Source organism: Schistocerca gregaria, chromosome 3 (assembly GCF_023897955.1).
Source record: "Schistocerca gregaria isolate iqSchGreg1 chromosome 3, iqSchGreg1.2, whole genome shotgun sequence".
NCBI classification, from domain to species: Eukaryota; Metazoa; Arthropoda; class Insecta; order Orthoptera; family Acrididae; genus Schistocerca; species Schistocerca gregaria.
The window spans coordinates 801,644,995-801,667,479 of NC_064922.1; positions in this window are offsets into that span (position 1 = coordinate 801,644,995).

A 22,485-nucleotide genomic window follows, 5' to 3' on the forward strand; every position below is an offset into this window, starting at 1 on the left:
AAGTCAACGTCTTACCTTCAGGAGTTCTGAAACCAGGATGATGCAAAACGTTTTTTGATGTGTGTATATAAGGAACAGATCTGATTTCTTGCTGGCTTCTTCTCAGCGACATCAGGTATGTGTGAACAAGCGTCATTCTCTTGGAAAATGCTATCAAGATGAGAGGTGACACACGACGACGCAGGATGTCCATTAGGCACCAGTGTTCCGTGAAAGTTACCACAATCACTACCAACAGTGACTAGGAGACGTACCCGTTGGCTGCAAACACCTTGATGCCACGAGGAACACTTTTGGGCCCCACCAACACATTTGAAAGATAGGGTCCTCTTCCCAGGTCTCCACCATACTCGACAACGATGGTTGTCCGGGGCTGTGCAGAATCGTAGTTTTACGCTGATGTCGCTGCGACGCTATTAATAAGAAATCCTAGCTTCCCGATCACGGTACAGCTCCAAACACAGCCGTTAGTATTTTTGTGTGAAAGGCAGCTGTTAGTGTCCAACCAATGGTGTGGAATGACACACAGTGTTGCAATGAGTCCATTTCCCCTTCTCGAATGACAGGTGCTGACATGAACGAGTTACTGTGTGCTTGCTACACAATACGGCTAAATGCCACTGTCGCAAAAAAACGTGGTCGACTTTGACGACGCGTACAGCTCGTTCTATTGCAGCCCAGTGTGAGACCACCATCACGTTTGAATGGTTAAAATGGTTCAAATGGCTCTGAGATCTATGGGGCTTAACATCTGTGGTCATCAGTCCCCGAGAACTTAGAACTACTTAAACCTAACTAACCTAAGGACATCACACACATCCATGCCAAGGGCAGGATTCGAACGTGCGACTGTAGCAGTCGCGCGGTTCCGGACTGCGCGCCTAGAACCGGTAGACCACCGCGGCCGGCCACGTTTGAATACCCGTACTATAATACATATAATGCATAATACACGTTGCACTGTTAAACCAGCTGGGCCAGTGGAAACCCACAATGAGGCTTCTTTCAAACATAGGCAAGTGCTGATGAAATTGAGTCCTTCAAAGTGATCACTTTATATCTGGTAACAACATTTAACAGTAATCAAAGTAATTCACTGCCGAGGCCATTCTAAGAGTCACTGAAAATTGCAAAATTTAATCATTTAAATATACACCGATAGTGTTTATGTCTAAGAAGTTACAATGACATCCGAGTATGTATCGTGGATGCTACACAACTTTGTCATTTCCAGGACAAAGCTTTCAACATTACCTTGGCCACACTCTTTGGTTTGTTTACGTCGTGTAAGACACATGCGATTTGCTACTTGGAACTGTGTGTGTCACGGTGTTTAATTATCCTAAATGGACCACGTAAATTACCTTGCTAAAGTTTTTTTCAACTTATGGAATCAAATAGCTGTATGTAAGGCCTTTTGTGATGTACGTACACCGGATATTTCACGACATTAAGAGCTTATTGGTTTCGGTTTTCGTCAGTGTTGCCACAGCTACACAACTCCCACAGTTCCATGAACTACTTACATGAAAAGCACCATCTGGTTCATGACAAATGTTATGACTGCTTACAGCTAATAAATAAGTTTTGTTATAAATATGTTATTATTGACAAAATGTTGTAGAAATTCGGTTAATGCACGACATGGCAGCATATGGTGTCCAAAATTTTAAATGAATGTACAGAGAAAATTTCTGCATCATGTGCCAACCGAATTGGAAAATTTGTGTTGCTGTGAATAGATATGTACGGCGAACTGGATTTCTCAGGCCAGAATGAGCTCATTAAATTCCTCGACAAATAACTGCACTTGACGTGGAATCTTATGAAGAAATTTTAGTGTCCGGGTGAGCCCAATGTGGTGACATGTATTATTCAATACCACATTTATGGATTGAGAGCTACTGTGCAAAATATGTAATCAGTCTTAACGCAAACGATACATCAGGGGTATTCTACAACAGTAGTTGCCGTTAACTACGGTGTACCCCAGAATTTAATTACAGTGGAAGTAAATTGCAATTGCATCTGGCATGGAATATGGCAGCTGTTTTTTGACGCAGCTACCACTCTTTCCTTGGATAGCAGCCTGACATTACTTTTTCAGTAACCAGAAGACTGTGAAGCAATGAGAAGAGTTGGTCAGGTGTCAGATGTCAATGTAATTTCGTAGTTGAATACATCATGTACAGGTGTGTAAATCATTAGAGATGCATTTCTCTGACACAGGTAGAACGGTCACTTGAGTGACTTAGAGTCGTCCGTGTTTTGTGTTGTTAACAACCTTGGTGCGGTGTGAGCAGCATCAAATGACGAGTGATCCGTGTGATGGAAATGTTGTATATTCGTGTCAGACTGTTTTATCAGCCTCTAACAAGATTTTAAAAGACCTCTCTGAGGGTATCTATTTGGATAGCTGAACAGATCGTGCAATATTCAGATAGGTGGGGCAATCATAAGTGACAGTAGCCTGGTATTGGACCACTTCCAGCGAGCGTGAGGGCAGGCACTCACGTGGTCAGAGTTTCGGTCGAGCACAACGGACGTTCGCTGTGCGCCAAGCATATCGTAATCACTTCACACCTGCGACTACCATCCGAGAACACGTAATGTACACCCTGGAGCACTACGTCTACCCACAAGATTGGCTGACGGCTAGCAGCAGCTCAACAAGGGGATTATCGTTCAATGCGTAACTTGCTGGTAGCATCCCAACAGATATGACTGCGATAGAGGTGGCGTTGTTACCGAGCAGCTAGGATTGCTGATGAGTGGCCTCGCATTGTGTTCAACGATAGCTCATGCTTGTGCACTATCCAGGGTGACTATCGTCATCGCGTACGTTGCCGACCTATGTGGTTCTCATTCTCACAGCGTTTGGACGGACAAAACGCTGCCATCAGATCTAAATTCACATGATGGCTGGTAGTGATCGAGGAAATAAATAGAAATTGCTAGAGTTTGTTTAGTTATTTCAAATATTACTGTTATTCCTGTTGCTACGTTTTCATACGTTCTACAATAACAGGTACACACCACCACAAAAACTTTTGACAGAACAAAATCCATTAAAGCTCCTTTGCTGAATCTAAATATTTTGTATTTATTGTGATGATATGCGCTATTTTCTTAGTATCTTAACCGATTTTCATCTCTAATTTCGATCGCTGCCTCATTACAGCTTTGGTGCGTGACTATTGTACTATATATAAATTTTATCTATTAAGTAATTCTATTCTTTATCTTCAGTACATACATCAATAGAATGTCACGTCAAAATGGGAAGCATCCCAGTATGTTCATGTAATGTGCATCCTTTCTTTTTTCCATTTTACCAGTCTGTAAATTCCCTCGAGATCAGCTTAACACAGTTATAGTGCTAATGTTACTTAAAAACCGTCTTGATTGCAATTTTTTTTTATTCATATGCCCGGTTTCGGTTCATTCAGAACCATCTTCAGATCTGATATTTCAGTTACAGTAGTAACCCGTCCAAATCCAGCTATTTTCACATGCATGTGACGTAGCATGTGAAAATTGCTGAATTTTGACGGGTTAATCCTGTAACTGAAATATCAGATCTGAAGATGGTTCTGAATGAACTTAAACCGGTCATATAAATAAATAAAAAAAGTAGCAATCAACAATGTTTTTAAGTAACATTATAAAATCACTGATTGCTGTTATCCCATAAGACATTATGTCTGTTTTTGCAAAGTTATAGTGTTGTGGAATCCTCTTGCTTTGGTAATGAATCAAATGGCGATGGTAAACGGAGAGTGACGTTCTGGGTCCTGACCCACATATTCAAAGATCCATGCCGACAAAGCACCCTCCGCCCTCCATCTGAGGCTGATATTACATGTATATATGTTTATATTATTAAAAATATATATGTATCTGCCAATCTTTAATTCCTTACCACCGTATCACTTCAACATTTACCTAGTTATAACATACAACAGAAATCTCTCAGCTCTCGCATAAGCCGGCCGCTGTGGCCGAGTGGTTCTTGGTGCTTCAATCCGGAACCGCAATCCTGCTACGGTCGCAGGTTCGAATCCTGCTTCGGGCATGGATGTGTGTGATGTCCTTAGGTGAGGTTTTAATAAGATCAAAGTCCAGGGGACTGATGACCTCAGATGTTAAGGCCCATAGTGCTTAGAGCCATTTCTACCATTTTGAGCTCTCGCATAACTAAAACTTCGCTCTCGTTCTGTCAGCCATTTCGTTCTCTGTTTCTCAAACCCAATTTCAACTGCTATCTATGTACCATTTTTCCACATTATTAATATAAGTATTACATTTGAAGTTTTCAACATGCCACCTGATTACAAAAATAAGCACAGTCTTGAAGCTATATGGCCTGTTTCAGTAAGAGCCTGTAAAATGTGTCAGGACAGAGAGATTCCTCCATTGAAGAATTGCAATGGGAAACTGTCATCCGGATAACCCAGCTTCAGCAGATGTGGAAGTAAACTTGTCAATCATTACTTCTTTCCAGCTTATTTACAAGAACATGCTTGCAAGTTTACATGTACTGCGCTGTTTATTTACATGTACATTCCTTATTTCTTACAAGGAAACAATGAGGATCAGCTTGATTAATAGGAAATAATGATGCAGTTTTTGTTAATTTTACTTGTCCATAAGATGGCATTGTTCTATCGTATTTACATTGCCCCATGATAGAAAGTGCCATGAATAGACGGTAGACGCATTCGTTACTCAGTGTAATTCAGAGACGTAGAATATAACACGCTAGAGGAGTACCGGTACAAGTTGACAGAATTCATTGACATGCACCTTGTGCATCGGGAAGTACGTTGCAATGCTCTCGAGGAAACGATTTCCTAACGGACTTTATCCACCACGACAAGTGTATATTTGTCTCAATCGACGAATGCAGGAGACTGGTTCAATGGAAAGAAGAAACGAGTGACCCGGCAACATGAGGAACACACCAGGGATTTTTGTCAGGATGCGTTAGAATCTTGTTCCCCGTTGTCATGTTTGCATTGGGGTTGATGGTATTCAATTTCAGCACATTTTGTGTAATACGGAATAAATGGTATGTTCATTGTGACAGTTATGGTATTTGCAGTTAAGTGCAAATAACGTAAATAAAAAAGTATACAGTATTGCGATATTATTCTCATTATCTCCTTCGACACCTGGTTTCTTACTTGAAATTCTACAGTGGAGCATAAGCTATGTACTGTTAAATTTTTGCACACTGTTACGGAAAGTTCGTGTATAACTTGACTGGAAACTATTATCAAACAATCTAAAATATTTAATGTAACTTATCTATTAATCTATTCAACTTTCGATCTCCCCTTAAAGACTTGTGCTGAAGTAATGGTTTTGTTATTTTTTATAGGCTCTCTGTTTCTGTTTTTGCCCTATCTTCTTTGGAGCTATTAGTTTCTAGAGTCCATTTTTGCTCACTAAGCGGGAAGACTTATATATGATATATTACGACAGAGTTAGCAGAACGAGATCATTGAAGGAATTCAATTATTGTTATTTTACATGCTCATTTACATTTACGTTTAACTGTTAGTCAAAGAGCTCTACTAGAGCCACGTTCTAAAAAGAGTTTTTCTACGATACTAGTCAGTGAAGCAGATTGCCTAAAGAATTGACACAGTACACACATGTCATTATATATATATATATATATATATATATATATATATATATATATATATATATATGTGTGTGTGTGTGTGTGTGTGTGTGTGTGTGTGTGTGTGATATTAATTGAACTGTGGCTGGTCACAGAACACCTGTTGTGTCATTTGATATCAACAAGTCTTGGTAAAGTCCAACCTATAATGTTTGCATTTAGGGATTCCTAACTGATCTACAACGACAACCGCATCTACATTGATACTCTGCAAATCCCAATTAAATGCCTGGCGGAGGGTTCATCGAACTACCTTCACAATTTCAAATTGTTCCAATCTCCTACAGCGAGAGCATAGAACGAACACCTATACCTTTCCGTACGAGCTCTGATTTCCATTATTTTCTCATGTTGATAGTTTCTCCGAATGCACGCCGGTGTCAACAAAATATTTTCGCATTCCAAGGAGACAGTTGGTGATTGGAATTTCGTGAGAAGATGCCGCCGCAGTGTCTTTAGCAAATATGTTACAGTTTCTAAGTGTCCTGACAATGAAACGCAGTGTTTGGTCAGCCTTCCCCGTAACATTTTCTATGTGTTCCTTCCAATTTAAGTTGTTTGTAATTGTAACTCCTAGGTATTTTGTTGAACCTTTAGATTTGACTGATTTATAGTTTAACCGAAGTTTTTCCGATTCCTTTCAGCACTCATGTTGATGACCTCACACTTTTCGTTATTTAGGATCAGCTGCCCATTTCCGCACCATACGTGTATCATTTGTAATTCGTTTTGCTATTTGTTTTGATCTCGTGATGACTTAATTAGTCGATAAACGGCAGAGTAATTCGCACAAATCGTAAGACGGCTGCCTAGATTGTCTGTCAAATCGCTTATATAAATAAGGGACAGGAAAGGCCCTATAACACTGCCTTGGGGAAGGCCTGAAATCACTTCTGTTTTACTCGATAACGTTCCGTCAGTTACTACGAACTGTGACTTCTCTGTCAGGAAATAACGAATCCAGTCGCATAACTCGGACCATGTGTCAGTGTCAAAAGACTTCCAGAAATCCTGAAATACGGAATCAATCTCCAATCCCTTGTCAATAGCACCCGACACTTCATGCGAGTAAAGAGCAAGTTGTGTTTCAGAAGAACGGTGTTTTCTAATTCCTTATTAGTTTTCTTCGAGATAATTCTAATGTTCGAAAACAATATATGTTCTAAAATCCAGCAGCATATCGACGTTAACAACAAGGGCCTGTAATTCAGTGGTTTCCTCCTACTACCCTTCTTGTACACTGGAGTTAACCGTGCAACTTTCAAGGTATTAGGTACGGATCTTCCGTCGAGCGAACGGTTGTTTATGACTTTTAAGTATGGAGCTAATGCATCAGCATACTCCGAAAGGAACCTAACTGGTATACAGTCTGGACCAGAAGACTTGCTTTTATTAAGTGATTTAAGTAGCTTCACAACTCCGATGATATTGACGTCTACGTTACTTATGTTGGCAGCTGTTCTTCATTCTAAATCTGGAATATTTACTTCATCTTCTTTTGTGAAGGCATTTCGGATGGCTGTGTTTAGTAACTCTGCTTCGGCAGCATTGTCTCCGATAGTATGACCATTGATCTCTCACAGGAAAGGCATTGATTGTGTCACGTCGCTAGCGTACTTCACATACGACCAGAATCTCTTGGGAATTTCTGCCAGATTTAGAGATAAATTTTCTTTGTGAAAACTATTATAATCATCTCACATCGAAGTCCGTGTTACATTTCGAGCTTCTGCAAAAGGTCTTGTGGATTTTGCGTGTGTCTAAATTTGGCATGTTAGTTTCGTTGTTTCTGCAACAGTATTTTGACCAGTTTTGTGTAACAAGGAGGATCAGCTCCGACGTTTGTTAATTTATTTGGTATTATCTCTCAGTTGCTCCTGATACAATTTCTTTGATTTCAAGCCATATTTGGTCTACACTCATGTTAGTAATTTAGAAAGATGGAGATTGTCACTAAGGAAGGTGTCAAGTGAACTTTTATCTGCTCTTTTGAACAGGTACATTTTCGTTTATTTTTGGAGGATTTGGTGGTTACAGTATTCAGTCTGGCTACGACAACCCTGTGTTCATTAATTGCTGTAACCGTTTTGATGCTCCTTATTAACTCAGGATTACTTGTTGCTAAGACGATGCTAAGTGCATTTACTATTATCGTGGGCTCATTAACTTACAGCTCGATATATTTTTCAGAGAATGTGTTTAACACAACTTCGGCAGATATTTTACGCATACATCCGGAATTAAAGATGTATTTTCGCAAACATATCGATGATACATTAAAAGTAACCAGCAACTATAATCATATGAGTAGGAAACGTGTTTGAAATAAAACTCAAGATTTCTTTGAACCTTCCAGGAATTGTATTATCTGAATTGGGAAGTCGGTTTTGATTCAATTTTTATATCATTTCATTTGCCAACAATGACCTCTGTCCAAACTAACTCACAGGAACTATCTACTTCAATTTCACGACAAGAAAAACAACTAGTAAAAGCAACCAACACGCCACTGCCAACCTTGTGTAGTCTATCCTTTCGGAATACCGTTAAGTTCGCTGAGCTTATCTCCAGTTTCAGCCAACTTTCAGTGCCTTTAACGATTTGAGCATCAGTGCTTTCTATTGGCGCTTGGATCTCTGGAACTTTCCCAACAGAGCTATGACAGTTAACAACTGTTATACCCATGGTTCCTGTATCTATGTTCTTCCTGTGTTCGGCGTGCATCTTTTGTGACTGAAGAACTTTTTGTGTTTTATAGATACCGTCTAATCTAGAAAACCGTCCAGTCGCCGCCACACAGTCTCTGCTATGCGTGTGTAGTGGTACGATAGTGGTTTCAGCTTGGTTTTGTCACAAGACACTCGTGCCAGGCAACCAGGCCATCACAAGCTGCCCTCGGTCAAACTTAGATAGTGCGCCTTCCCCTTTCTACACACGGACAGAATGTTCACTGATACCACACACACCGCGTTTGTGTCTGCCTAGCAGTAATTCCTTCCCAAGTGACGCTGCTATCGCCTGGACGGGTTTACGTCTATAGTAGGTAGGTGGTCATAATGTTCAAGATGATCTGTGTATACCCGAACTGATGTTTTCGGTATTGGTTTGCTATCGCTTGAGATGAGGACAACCCCTATCACTGGACTGTTCACACTATCTCCCTTCTACCTTTCCTTCCTATTCATAACTAATCTGCCTCCAGTTATACCATTTACTGCAGCTGTTGATGTTACCCTGTACTCGTCTGATCAGATATCCTTTCCTGTTTTCATTAAACTTCACTAACTTCTGGCTATACTTATACTCAGCCCTAGGATTTCCCTTTCAGATTTTCTATCTTTCCTGTCACATTCTAACTTCTGTCACATACCGCGACGTGTAGAATATTATCCTTTCCTTGTTAGCCAGTCTTTCTTCATGGTCACCTCGGCCTCGATAGTCCCTTCCTTGTGAACCGAAAGGGGAAATAGTCCGGTATCTTTCCCAAATGAGAGATCGTCAAAGTACTTTTGTATTAGAATCAATATGCCCTGTGGATCAGATTATGTATCTTTAATGCAGTGGTTTCCATTGCCTACAGCAGTCTCACGTCGTTGATCATTACTGATTTTTCCGCATATTATTGGAAGCTTCCCACCCCAGGAGCAACAAAGAGCTCCGGACTTCCGTCGGTCCCTCTGCACTCTTTGACAATGCCGTTGGCAGAACGAGAGTGACTTCTCATGCCGGAAGTTTCAGCCACCATTGTGGATGTGTTTTATTCACAGTTCAGTCAGTGGTGAGGTTCGAACCCGGAACCCAAGTCATACTGATTACGAGTCAAAAACGCTATTATCTTTACTCTCTGTCTGCGTATCTCATTCATGTACTGGCCTATGTGTTGTTCACCGGATTCGTCTAAAACTTCGGCCAACCACTCTCAGGTCTCTGCGGCTGAACCTTTTTTTTCCTTTTTAGTCATTTTAATGCGGTGAATAATCATTATTTTGGACAATATACTTTCTTCTACGTACTGTTGAATCTGGTTGTAAGCTGGATGGTGCATAGTTTTAAAAGATTTTAATTGTAAAACAAGTCTTTCTGCTCATTCAGAGGTGTTTTCAGTTGAAGTTATCTTTTTTTTCCTTTTTTTTCTTTTTGGCTTTTGTAGAGTAACACCTATTTCGAAATAATGTCTCTTCTCTTATGAATGTAAACAAGAGTTGAGAGCTCCTTCTGAAGTTTTCCGTTTCTGATGTTAATGTCGTTATTACTTTCCTCGTCGGTGTTTGACGTAACTGTCGACGGGTAAGGGAATTAAGGCTTTTATTAATGTCCGCCGTTCGCTCCAGAGAGGGTCGTTAGAGATTTAAATGTCACTCACTGTAGAGCACAATCGCCGCGTAAACAGTGTCGTCACACTGAATGTAGTATTAATCGCTGATGGTGATTAATTTGTTAACAGTTTTCGTGGAGTCCACCGAAAACAAGGCAAAATTGCGCTCCAATTAGACTCTTTGAAGTACCCATCTGATAATTATGCCTGTGGTGGTGGTTGAAGTAATCCAGTAAATTAGTTTATTTCCACATGTCTATACATTTTCATCCAGGTGTGATTACATGTGAGGTTTGTTTTGAGATATACACAGTTGCAGCGTTTTGCACTGAAGATTACTGAAGTGTAGCGGTCATAGGTGAACGTAAAGCAGTACATTAGTAATACAGAACAAGGGCTTTCATAAAAGTTATTGTCAATAATTGTAACAACATTACATACTAAAATATTTGAAAGTTTATACTTAAATCACATCAAATATAATTTGTAGCACCGTTTAAATACACTTTATTTTTCTTGTGATACCACGTTCTATCGTAGTATACAATAATTAATCAAATTAAAGACAAATATTTACTAAAACATGACACGAAATTCTTGTTACTACACGTTTTGTATTTAATTTCAGTACTCATATTCGTTCGATTCACACATATTGGTAGTTTCTCCTGCAGTTTATCAGTAAATTGTGATTAGAACGCTTGGGTTCCTAAATATTCTTCAGGAAGGATGTACGTTACGGATTAGGTGTATAACAATATATTAATTACAATATTTGTAGACGTGTACATGGACACTGTCAGAAAGTGCAATATCGACCTTGAGCCAACTGTCTTCAAAGTATCCAGTTGTCATCGCTCGGATCCAATGAGGTTTGCATGTATTCCTGGTAAGCTTCATTTCCATGCTATTAATTCGAATCAACGAACCATCAACATTCCTAGCGGACTGTGACGGAGGAATTGCAACTTACCGTGTCCGAGACATCTTCGATGGGAAATATTGGGTTGGCGGTTAAGTTCGTACCGTTCAATAAACACAACAGATAAACATATTAGAGACTTAAGTCATCGAAAATATATTCCTCTTCACTGTTTACAACAATCTGCAACGCTGGGGTAACTTCTCGATTCCACTACTTAAGAATTGAAGTGGTTTTGAGGCGAAGATCTCGTCGACATATGTTCGGAGCGCATTTTCATTCGGCAGGAAAGGTCCCTGAAGTTTCTTCGATAGAGCGTAGGAAAGGTGAAAAGCTGAGGACGCAAGATCAGGCGAATAAGAAGATTGTTGAATGCCCTTTCAACTCAACTACTATATAGCGTTTTTTTTCTAAGTCCAGTAGAATACATGTACTACCGTGGAGTAGCTTTACGTCTTGCAGCCTTCCTAGTCATTGTTCTGGAACTGCGTCGGCAAGACGTCTTAGTTGTCGGCTGTAAATATCAGCAGTGATGGTTGCACCTCGACGAAGCAATTCCTGGTACACCACACCGTCGGTGTTCCACTAGGTTCGTAAAATTATCTTTCGTTGGTGCGTGCAGGTCTTTGTGCTGGGAGTTGCTACTTTGCCTGGACTCAACCATTTCCTTCTCTTCCCTAAGTTAATATAAAGATAACACAGCTCGTCACCAGTAACGGTACGGGATGGGAATGGTCGGTGTTGTTCGCAAGCCAGTTGATGACGAGCAAACAGAGATGCACAATTGGTCACCCACTTATTTGTATGGTTGTAGCTTAGAGGAAGCGGTATCCATACATACGATTTTTGAAAATTCCCACTGCATGCAAATATAGCACGATGGTCACGTTTTCCAGTTCTCGAGTACGCTAAAGTGGATCACTGCGGATTAACGCGTTTAAAATTCTTAATCAAACTCCGAAGTTCTTCATGAAAGTGGTGAGTTTTCAATGTCAAAATGCTCCTCCTTAGAACGAGAAAACCATTTTCCTACCGTGCTCGGTCCCATGACGTTGCCTCCATACACAGCACAAACGTTCCTGGTTGTCCCCGCTGCTTCACCCTTACACTTAACTGTATTAGAAGAGTATGTCTGGAATGTTCCGACTTATTTTTCTAGCATCTACAGCTCCTCTCATTACCTCCAAATGACAAAGTGACAACATGTAAACTCAGATAGCAACAGTGAATTACAAATAAAAAATGACAAACAATGAGTAAACCCATAGCAACCGAAAAACCAACATGCAAAACCAAAACACTCTACGAGCTTGTAACGCCGTAAATACATATCCTCCTATTTCCATCTATTGTACGACAAATTTTTTCCTTATTTTGTTACCTGAACATATAACAGTTCTGTGTCTTTGTATATTGTAATTGTTTTACTATTTGTATATGTATGCATTTATGTCGATGTATAATTGGTTTGTTTTGTGAATTATATTTGTATTTATACGCTGGGGCTGGCCTAGGGAAAACTATGCTATCGAACGAATACATCGATAGGTTGTATGGAGAACCAAAGTGTTTAGGATCTTTGGTAGTGTGAACTCGGTCGCGTGGAGCGCGGGCAGAGGAGAGTCTGGTGGGAGTAGTGTAGTGGAGCAGGTGTGTTGTGTGACGCTCCCGCGACTTGCCGCGCTTTCGGGGTTTGGCAGCATGTAATTGTGCTCGAATTGCTATGATAGTTTCTGACACGGTGCCGCGGACAGAAAGCATTAGCTGGCGCAAATCAAGAGCCCGCTTCGCCTGGTGACCGTGTCGAGAAGAAGGCACGCCAACATCCAGCTTCTGCAACAGCGACGGCCGACAATGAGTGTCTGTCGCCACCTCCTCGATCTACGGATTCAAACCTTCAATCAACCAACAAGGAAGACTGGAAGCACGTAAAGTTTTAGAACTGGATGGCAAACCTCAGCTTTTAAAACTGTGCAAATCACAAAATTACAACAACGTAGCATGAACATTTTTTGCTCATTATCTCAATTACATTACCAAGCAGGATTTCTTCCTTTTCCGAAATGAACCCGACTGTCGTTGAAATTGAGACGCCAGCATTAAAGTAATATCATTCCATTTCACTGCTTTAATTTCAAAGTCCAGTTAAAGTATTCATAGCTGCCTACAATATTTAGATTACACAAGCACAAATTAAGAGTGCGAGTTTTGTTAGCTTTTTTTAGCTTACGTATGACTGCAGCTCAGCTTGGTACGTACTAAATCTTAGTATTGTTAATTGTCCAGAATCATTTAATTCAAGTTCAAAGTTAAATCTCTTATTTCTAAATTGCGTAGATTCAAGTAGCTTTTGAAATGATTGTTGAGGTAGCCCAAGACTAACCGTATTTGACTGAATTTCGATGTGCTTCAGAAACAAAGCTCACTATTAATTTCAGTCACTAAATTAACTTTCAATTTTCCTGTTTTATTAAGTCTTTTGCTAAATTAAGTAAGAGTGTAGCGAAATTTATTACTTCCGACAAACTTTCGGTTTTCACACTACACGTGTCAACCTTCAGTTTCCACGCTTCTAGTGCTAAAAAATATGTGCAATAACCATTATTTTTTAGTTACTATAGTAATTGTCCATAGGACTGGCGACCGTAATTTTTCCTAAATCTCAAATATCTAATTACCGCTAGTTAATTAATGACGTAACGGCCGCATATCTACTTTCTTCATTAACTTTGTCCCTTTTCAAAATTAATTTCCACCAGTTTCATTTGCATTTTTCCTTTCATTTAGATGTAACTCTTTCCTCCCTCTTTACCAACAGATTGACTTCGGTGACGATTGCTTTTCCCAAACTTCCATTAGGTACACGCGGTTTAAGTTTTCACTGTCATAAAGGCCGATAAGTGAGGGGGAGGTTACAAGCTTACACATCAATCTAATAAACTACTTGAAAAAAAAAGTGTAGCATCCAGAAGGGAGGAAGGGGGGGGGGGGGGGGAAGAAAGGAAATGCAACTTAACCTGTTGAGAAGGAATTTGATGTTCTTCATTGGTTCGTAAATCGAGCCGAATTTACAATTAACCAAGCGATAAAATACCAATAAGACTCTACACAACTTCTGGCTTGGACAGATAAAGTGAATCTGTTGCGATGGGCGTCATAGAGCTGTACTATCCTATCCTGAGGCAAGTTGACCGACAAATAGCGTATCTACACGTTGGTACGCATGATACTGGCTAGGGGACTGAGTTGACTTCCGAGCTGGTCCAAAGCATTTTCTACCGATCCATATCGGAGATATTTCTGGCGACAGAAGTATCTCAGATTCGCGAAGATGGATTATAGGGACACGTGCCATCTGTGTCCGATCCCTGTTCTGTTGAAAAATAGCACTACGATACTGTCGAATGAGATGTTACACATAAGCACCCAGGATGACCGTGACGTACAGTTGCGCCATCAGAATTCTCTCGATCACTACCAGCCGTAATTTAGATCTGATGGCAGCGCAGATTAGGCGCCAGGAGTAACACCGTTTTGTCCGTCCAAACGCTGTGAGAATGAGAACCACATAGGTCGGCAACGTACGCGATGACGATAGTCACCCTGGATAGTGCACAAGCATGAGCCATCGTTGAACACAATGCGAGGCCACTCATCAGCAATCCTAGCTGCTCGGTGACAACGCCACCTCTATAGCAATCATATCTGTTGGGATGCTACCAGCAAGTTACGCAATGAACGATAATCCCCTTGTTGAGCTGCTGCTAGCCGTCAGCCAATCGTGTGGGTAGACGTAGTGCTCCAGGGTGTACACTACGTGTTCTCGGATGGTAGTCGCAGGTGTGAAGTGATTACGATATGCTTGGCGCATAGCGAACGTCCGTTGTGCTCGACCGAAACTCTGACGACGTGAGTGCCTGCCCTCACGCTCGCTGGAAGTGGTCCAATACCAGGCTACTGTCACTTATGATTGCCCCACCTATCTGAATATTGCACGATCTTGTCAGCTATCCAAATAGATACCCCCAGAGAGGTCTTTTAAAATCTTGTTAGGGGCTGATAAAACTGTCTGACATTAATATACAACATTTCCATCACACGAATCACTCGTCATTTGATGCTGCTCACACCCCACCAAGGCTGTTGACAACACAGAACACGGACGACAGTAGTATGTGGGTACGTAGGGAACACCCCCCTCCTCTAGGGTTAAATTCAACCATAATTTTATTTATCTTTTAAGGTCCCATTTAACCTTAAAAATTATTTTACTTATCTGTTGGATAATCGTGTTTAACCTTAAATCTTACCTTAAACGCATTTTATTTTTAAATCTTATTTAAGATTAAAACCAACCATACCCTGTCCAATGAGGTTTCTAAAAGTAAATCTTGTTTAAGGTAAAAACTAACTATTAAAATTTCTGGAGAATTGTGAAACAATTCATGGTTCAAAGTAACCTTAAAACGTAATCTAAAGTTATCATTAAGATCAACCATAAAAAATTCACAAAGTTTTCTTGAAAAATATTAGTAAAATATGGTTCAAAGTCGCCACAAAACATAATCAAAAGTGTTGAGAAAGATTAATCTTGTTTAAGATTAAACTTAATCTTAAAAAAGTATTAAATGTGTGGTGGGAACCATCCATTCTATTTAAATAAAGAGTCTCAATAAAATGTGGTACAAATAATGGTTAATCTTAACCTTAAAATGTAATCGAAGATTTTTTCAAGAATTATTCCTATACTTAACCAACACTTTTTTAAGGTCCTATTAACCATAAAAAATTATCTTAATCTTATTTAAGATTGTGGTTTGTGTCTACCTTAACTTATTTTACCTACATTAATCTTATTTAAGGTGAAACCTTACCTTAACTTATCTTACCAATTATAGCCTCTTTTAACCTTAACTTGTCTATTTATCTTAATCTGTTTCAAGATTGTGTCTATCTTACTTTGCTATTTCTTTTGTTATTTAATATCCCCAAGGATATGTTTCAATAATACCATTGACCTCAGACTCAATCATTCTTTTATCATAATCGAATTTGAATTCTTTACTAACATCCTTATTAATCAAGCGCTTAGATTTTGTATCTCTTGTAATCATTTTATATTTCAATTTAACCTTATCGATGTCCTTATCCACAATATTTTTCATAGTTTTGATGTTCAATGCTTTAGAGTTTTCATAGTTTAACGTGAAACCTTTTACCTTCATTGTCTCCTTTCCTTTGTATGTCACGTACCCGTAGCTCTTAGGTCCTGTAGAAATCCAGTCTGTGATATGATCATCCTTACCCAGTTCATCAGTCCACTCTCCCAACATACAACCAGTTTCAACAGTGTTGGTACCATCATCAATATAAACAATACTATCAGTATCGTAGTAGACCACATTTGACCCTAGCCTGTCTAGCATATCATAAAGCCGTAGGCGCGCATTAGAAGTTGTAAATGCTGCTATAAACACATTGGTTGAGTAGGAGTCTTCAACGAAATTATCTTTGTACTTATAGGTGACTTGTACAATATTATCATTAATAAAAATCATATTGCTTATATCAACCCTATCATCTAACATTATTTTGTACCACCTCTCTACATCCACTACGTATTCACTTTGGGTCAAGTTCTGTCTTTGACCGAATTTACCCCACAATGAGTTTAAGCAAATCTTTGAAATGGCACGCTTACCAGGATTCGGAACCACTTCTTCGGGATTCAGATCGATATCAAGATGTTCCTTAACCGCTGTGGTGTACTCTTCAATAGTTTCAAAGTCTTCTTTCCACCCACTCGTTTCTAGCTTAATTTTCATAAAGTCTTTGACGTAGCCTTTAAAGAGATCATTACTCTTTTCTTCAAAATGCCAAACCTTGTATACTTGTACCACTTTATACCCCTTCTCTATAGCTTTCTTCACTTCATCTGTAGTCCACGTTCCTATTATCACCCTTTCATCGTCTATGTGCTGACAAGCACCACATTTTTCCTCAATACACTTTCCACACAACCCAAATATCAACTTATCCTTTTTAATAGGCAAAACAGGATGATACAGCTTACGCAGTGGTAATACTTTGCACTTAATCAAACCGTACCAATTTTTGTTGTACCTCTTAGGTTTGTATAATTTTATAGGGTGACCGACAGGATAGTAATCAAAATACTGAACTGTAGGGTAGAGGCTGCATACATCTATGTATCTCAGCTTTTTACCACACACTTTAAGCTTGCTTGCATTTGTTCTTCCTCCATAGAAAGCATCTCTAGGGTTCAAGGGTTCAACGATTGGAGTAGTATAGTTGTATCCTTTACTCTTAGCCCACTTGCATTCCCACATTTCGACAAGGTTGTATCCTGCTTCCCTAATTTGGTAACTTCTTCGCTTTGTTTTCTCGTACAAGTCTCCCATAGTCTCATGGTTAACATTGTTAATAGTCTCTTCTTGATAACAATCAGGACATCCATGCCAAAAGCAACCGTGGAACTGGTATACTGTATTAGTGTCCTTATTGAATCCATCTACTTTTGTCCCACGAATCGTTACTTCTCCACCATTCAAAGCGTGCTGTACACCCCCGAAGGTGTTGAGCCAGGTTATCGACTCTTTACTATACATTTCTTTCTTGCCACTTTTTATCACAGCCATAGTATTTTCCTGGAGGTACTTGGACCTATAAATACCCATACAAACACTCGCAATAGTTATGTACTGAAATGGATCTATGTTAGCAATCTCTAAAAATTGTTTCCTTAACTCCAAACAACCTCTACGCAGAATATCTACATCAGAGTTACAGTAGTCCATAAATTCCTTTTGAAAGTCAAATATATAATTTTCTTTAACCTTTTGATGATACCACTCAAGAAACTCTTTTCTAGCTTTTGTCTTCATCGTGTCTACACCATAGTATTTGGTCTCAGGAATAGGTCCTACATAAGTCTGATTCTCTCTTGTGTTGAAGAAATGTGGGAAGTAACCCTTCTTAAGTTCTTTCAGCCCGAATGTTTTAGGGAAGTCACTCAAAGGAGAAGCTACGAAATTGTGGCTATCAATAACGCTTATTAGTCCGTTTACCTCTAGCATCATCAACTTTGTTCCGTTGTATATAGTGTATGGTTTCAACGTATTCTCTATACAGTATTTTAAAATGAATTGTGAGTCATAGCCTTTCGCATTGTGTGCAATAGCCGTGTACCCTTGGTGGTTCTTAGAAATCAACCACTTGCTGAACTCTTCATTTGTTTTGAAGGAAACTTTGGTACCGTCAATATAGTGGGCTACTACGAGGTTGGGGATGTGCACTCCAGTATCTTGCTCAGCTTCATAGTCGAACCAGATATACTTTTCTGTGTAATGGCAACCATTTAATAACGTTATAATTTCAGTCAGTGTATTATTGTAGAGTACTTTATACTCTTGTTCTGAAATATCTCCATTACCAAATTGTCTTTGAAGGGTAGTGAGCTTAACATTTTTGAGAAGTTTATCCTTGTTTTTAGCAACAAAGTGTTCCAAAAAACTCTCCTTATCGGTAGCCTTACAAATACACCGACTTTCACACCTTCCGCCTTTCTGATGTTTATGTTGTATGTAGCATTGATGTTCACCAGTCTTATAAGGTTCCATACAATTGTAGCAAAAGAAGTATCCGCATTTATGCTCTTTAGATCTCGATAAAATTAAATTACATCCTCTACATTTATAAACTGTGTTACAAACTTCTGAGTGGTTATCTAAGCATTCCTGGTTGTAACAATACCTGTTACATTCCTTACAATAAACCTTATTCTTTTCTTCGGGGGAGTGCGCAGGTTTCTTGCACAGAATACACACATTTCCCTTCGTTTTACACTTATGTTTGTCTTTATTATTGTAAGGTGAGTCACAAGCTTTGCAGTAATAACAGCTTCCTAGAAACGCTTTCATGCTGTTTATGACATCGCAATGGTTTCCATTTTTGTATAAATAAATTTTAGTATCCCTCTCTTCTCCCGAGTATATAACAGAATTAAAATTTTCGGTGCAGACAACCTTTATTTGAATATTCAATAATTTTTCCACGTTCTTTATATCCTCTAATGTGAAACCTTCCTCGTTGTAACTACCGAGTCTCTTACACAACTCTTCAGTTAACTCTGTTTGAATTTTTCTACCCATTCTGACTTGTTTAATATCCATGGGACTCAGTTGTCTACCGAGAACCTCATTCGAGTGGTAGGTCAGTGCTGTTACTATGGCTCGTGGGCAGCACAAGTTATCGTTGTTCTTTATTTGGGTGATGCATCTTTTTGTTCTCATGTCTTCTGCTAGATTAATTATTTTCTGTTCTTTTTGGCCTCTTGGTATATTCAGAATCTTAATATTGAACCTGGTCTGTGTGATATTTAAGTTCTCGTTAGAAGACAGAATTCTACCGATATGACTCATGAAAGATCTGGCGTTAACATTGGATTGAACCACAGACGAAATGTCATGGTGAAAATTTGGGTTGCTTGCTACTACTGTTAATTTGTCTCCTTTTTTGTAGTTTCCCTTCTCTGTGGCCAGTTTAATCATTGCGTTGATGGCGTTCTCTACTTCCATTATCTTACTTACCTTTATGGTGTAATCTACTTCAGTCGCGTTAAATTTCTTAATGAATCGTGAGTTGGTCTCTGTGATGGTGTATGGTGGTTTTCTTTCTTCCTTGGGTGGTTCTATCAAGTCTTCGTGAAAGCCTAACTCTTGAGCTACCTTATTACGAAAGACAATGTCTTGCGTCTTCAAAATGGATTCAATTATTTCAGCCTTCCTCATCCTAAGAGTCGCCTTAATGTTATTATTTCTTCCAATCTCTCGCAGCTGTGGTACCCTTAGCTTTTCCAAATCCTGCTTCTTGTACAACATGTCCTTAGTCTTTTCCAAAGCTTCTTTAAGTTGCGATTTCTTCATTTTCGAAACACCACTAAGATTATAATCCTTAGCCAAAATCTTAAGATCTTCACGGTATATTTTATCTTTGTTGTGCTCCTCCTTCTCTTCATTGTTTGGGTCATTCTTAAGATGACCCTTTGATTTCAAGTGCCTGGACCAATTCTTATAAGTGATGTCCACCCCACACTTGTTGCAGTGTTTATCTGCATAGTTATATTTATTTCCTTCCGGCATATTCATTTATTTACTGATTTATTTTATTAAAAAATTAAATAAAAATTCATTTTTTTAATTTCGATAAAATCTTCTTACTACTTGCTACCAATAGTTTTAAGGTTTCGTAGACCTTAAAAAAAAATTTGAATTTAGCCTGAGTCAGATTGTTCAGCCTCAGAGTCAGGTTGTTCAGCCTCAGAGTCAGATTGTGCAGCCTCAGAGTCAGATTGTTCAGCCTCAGAGTCAGATTGTGCAGCCTCAGAGTCAGATTGTTCAGCCTCAGAGTCAGATTGTGCAGCCTCAGAGTCAGATTGTGCAGCCTCAGAGTCAGATTGTTCAGCCTCAGAGTCAGATTGTTCAGCCTCAGAGTCAGATTGTTCAGCCTCAGAGTCAGATTGTTCAGCCTCAGAGTCAGATTGTGCAGCCTCAGAGTCAGATTGTTCAGCCTCAGAGTCAGATTGTGCAGCCTCAGAGTCAGATTGTGCAGCCTCAGAGTCAGATTGTACAGCCTCAGGATATTGCAGATGTTCTTTGTATGATTGAGTCATAATTTCTAATTTTAATTGCAATATTTCGATTTCTTTATCTTTTAATTTATGGTTAATTTTTTCCTTTTCTAGTTCATGGGTCAAATTTAATTTTTCAATTTCTTGTTCAAGCTTAGCATATAAATCAGTTAAACATCCAGATTGTTCAGCCTCAGACTCAGATTGTTCAGCCTCAGAGTCAGATTGTTCATCCTCAGAGTCAGATTGTTCAGCCTCAGAGTCAGATTGTACAGCCTCAGGGTCAGATTGTTCAGCCTCAGAGTCAGATTGTTCAGCCTCAGAGTCAGATTGTGGTATTATTTCAACCATCAACTTTTCAAATTGTTTTTCTAGCTGTGACATACCTTCACCTATTGCGTTGAGTTCTCTCTCGTCTTCTACATGTTCCATAATAATCAGTTGTAAATACTGAAGGCTGCGCAGATAATTAAAAACGGGAAACAACATATTTTCTGGCACCTTATTTATATCAAAAGGAAGTACTGCTGACTTGTCACCACCTTTCATTATAGCCGTCATGCTACAAGGAGGTATTAGTTCGAATTTGTTGCGGTCTTCTGTGGAGAGAGCAAGCCATTCTTCTTTAGTTTTAGTTTGTATTAGCTTGTGAACCTGTTCGTCAGACAACTGATCTATAAATGCTTTTAACCCGTTAATGGTATAATCTATACCATCTTTAGTCAATTCTTCTGATAAGGCGACATAGAGAATTTCTCGCTTTGTTTGAGTATCCATTTATTATACTTTTCATATTCTTTTATACCTAAATATTTGGGTATTTATACCTTAATTTAACCATAATTTTAGATACAACTACTCAAATATTTTATTGTTGATTTTGACCATATTTAGATACAAGTCAATCACTTACGTCTAGTTCTCTAATAGTTTTTTTAATTTTTGTATATAAAATGGAAGCAATTACTGATATACAAAACAACAAACTAGTGTACAATAACAAGCAAGTACTTACTATTATCGATGATTTCGAAATATCTTCCTACTTGTACATACGTACAGTTCATTTACCTTCAACAAATAGTTTTAAGGTTTCGTAGACCTTAAAAATAATATCTTCATCTAATTTAATTATAATGTGGTATTATTTCAACCATCAAGTTTTCAAATTGTTTTTCTAGCTGTGACATACCTTAACCTATTGCGTTGAGTTCTCTCTCGTCTTCTACATGTTCCATAATAATCAGTTGTAAATACTGAAGGCTGCGCAGATAATTAAAAACGGAAAACAACATATTTTCTGGCACCTTATTTATATCAAAAGGAAGTACTGCTGACTTGTCACCACCTTTCATTATAGCCGTCATGCTACAAGGATGTATTAGTTTATTGCTCACAGACATTTATTATATGTATTATCTAATTAAAAAAATAATTTTTGCCGAAAACAGCAAAACCTCGGCGCCGAGGAACCCTGTGGGGTCTTTTGTTTGTATCATTTCTTCGTCGTCCTTGTTCTTCTGCCCCACAGGTTTTTTTTACTCTTTGTTACCACGTCTCGTCCCATACTTCTTAGCAGATGAGGGAGAGCGGATCAGTGCGGACGTCTCATGACGTCACTCAAAATTCCACGATGAAAACTTTACTCAGTTTTTTCTTCAGAAAGATGGCCAGTCTTCCTGACCGAACGCGCTGAGCTACCGCGCCGGCGAAACAAACGCATTCGAGTAAGCTATTAATCTTACTCTCTCTCTCAGCATTGCGCTTCATCCGACTTACCGTATATTTTTACTTACATTACGTAGTGTAACATACACATCAACATCCAAAAACAACAATTGATTAGCGAAAAATTTACGTTTAAGTGAATAATATACATTGAAGTTAAAATATTACGCTAGAGCAGC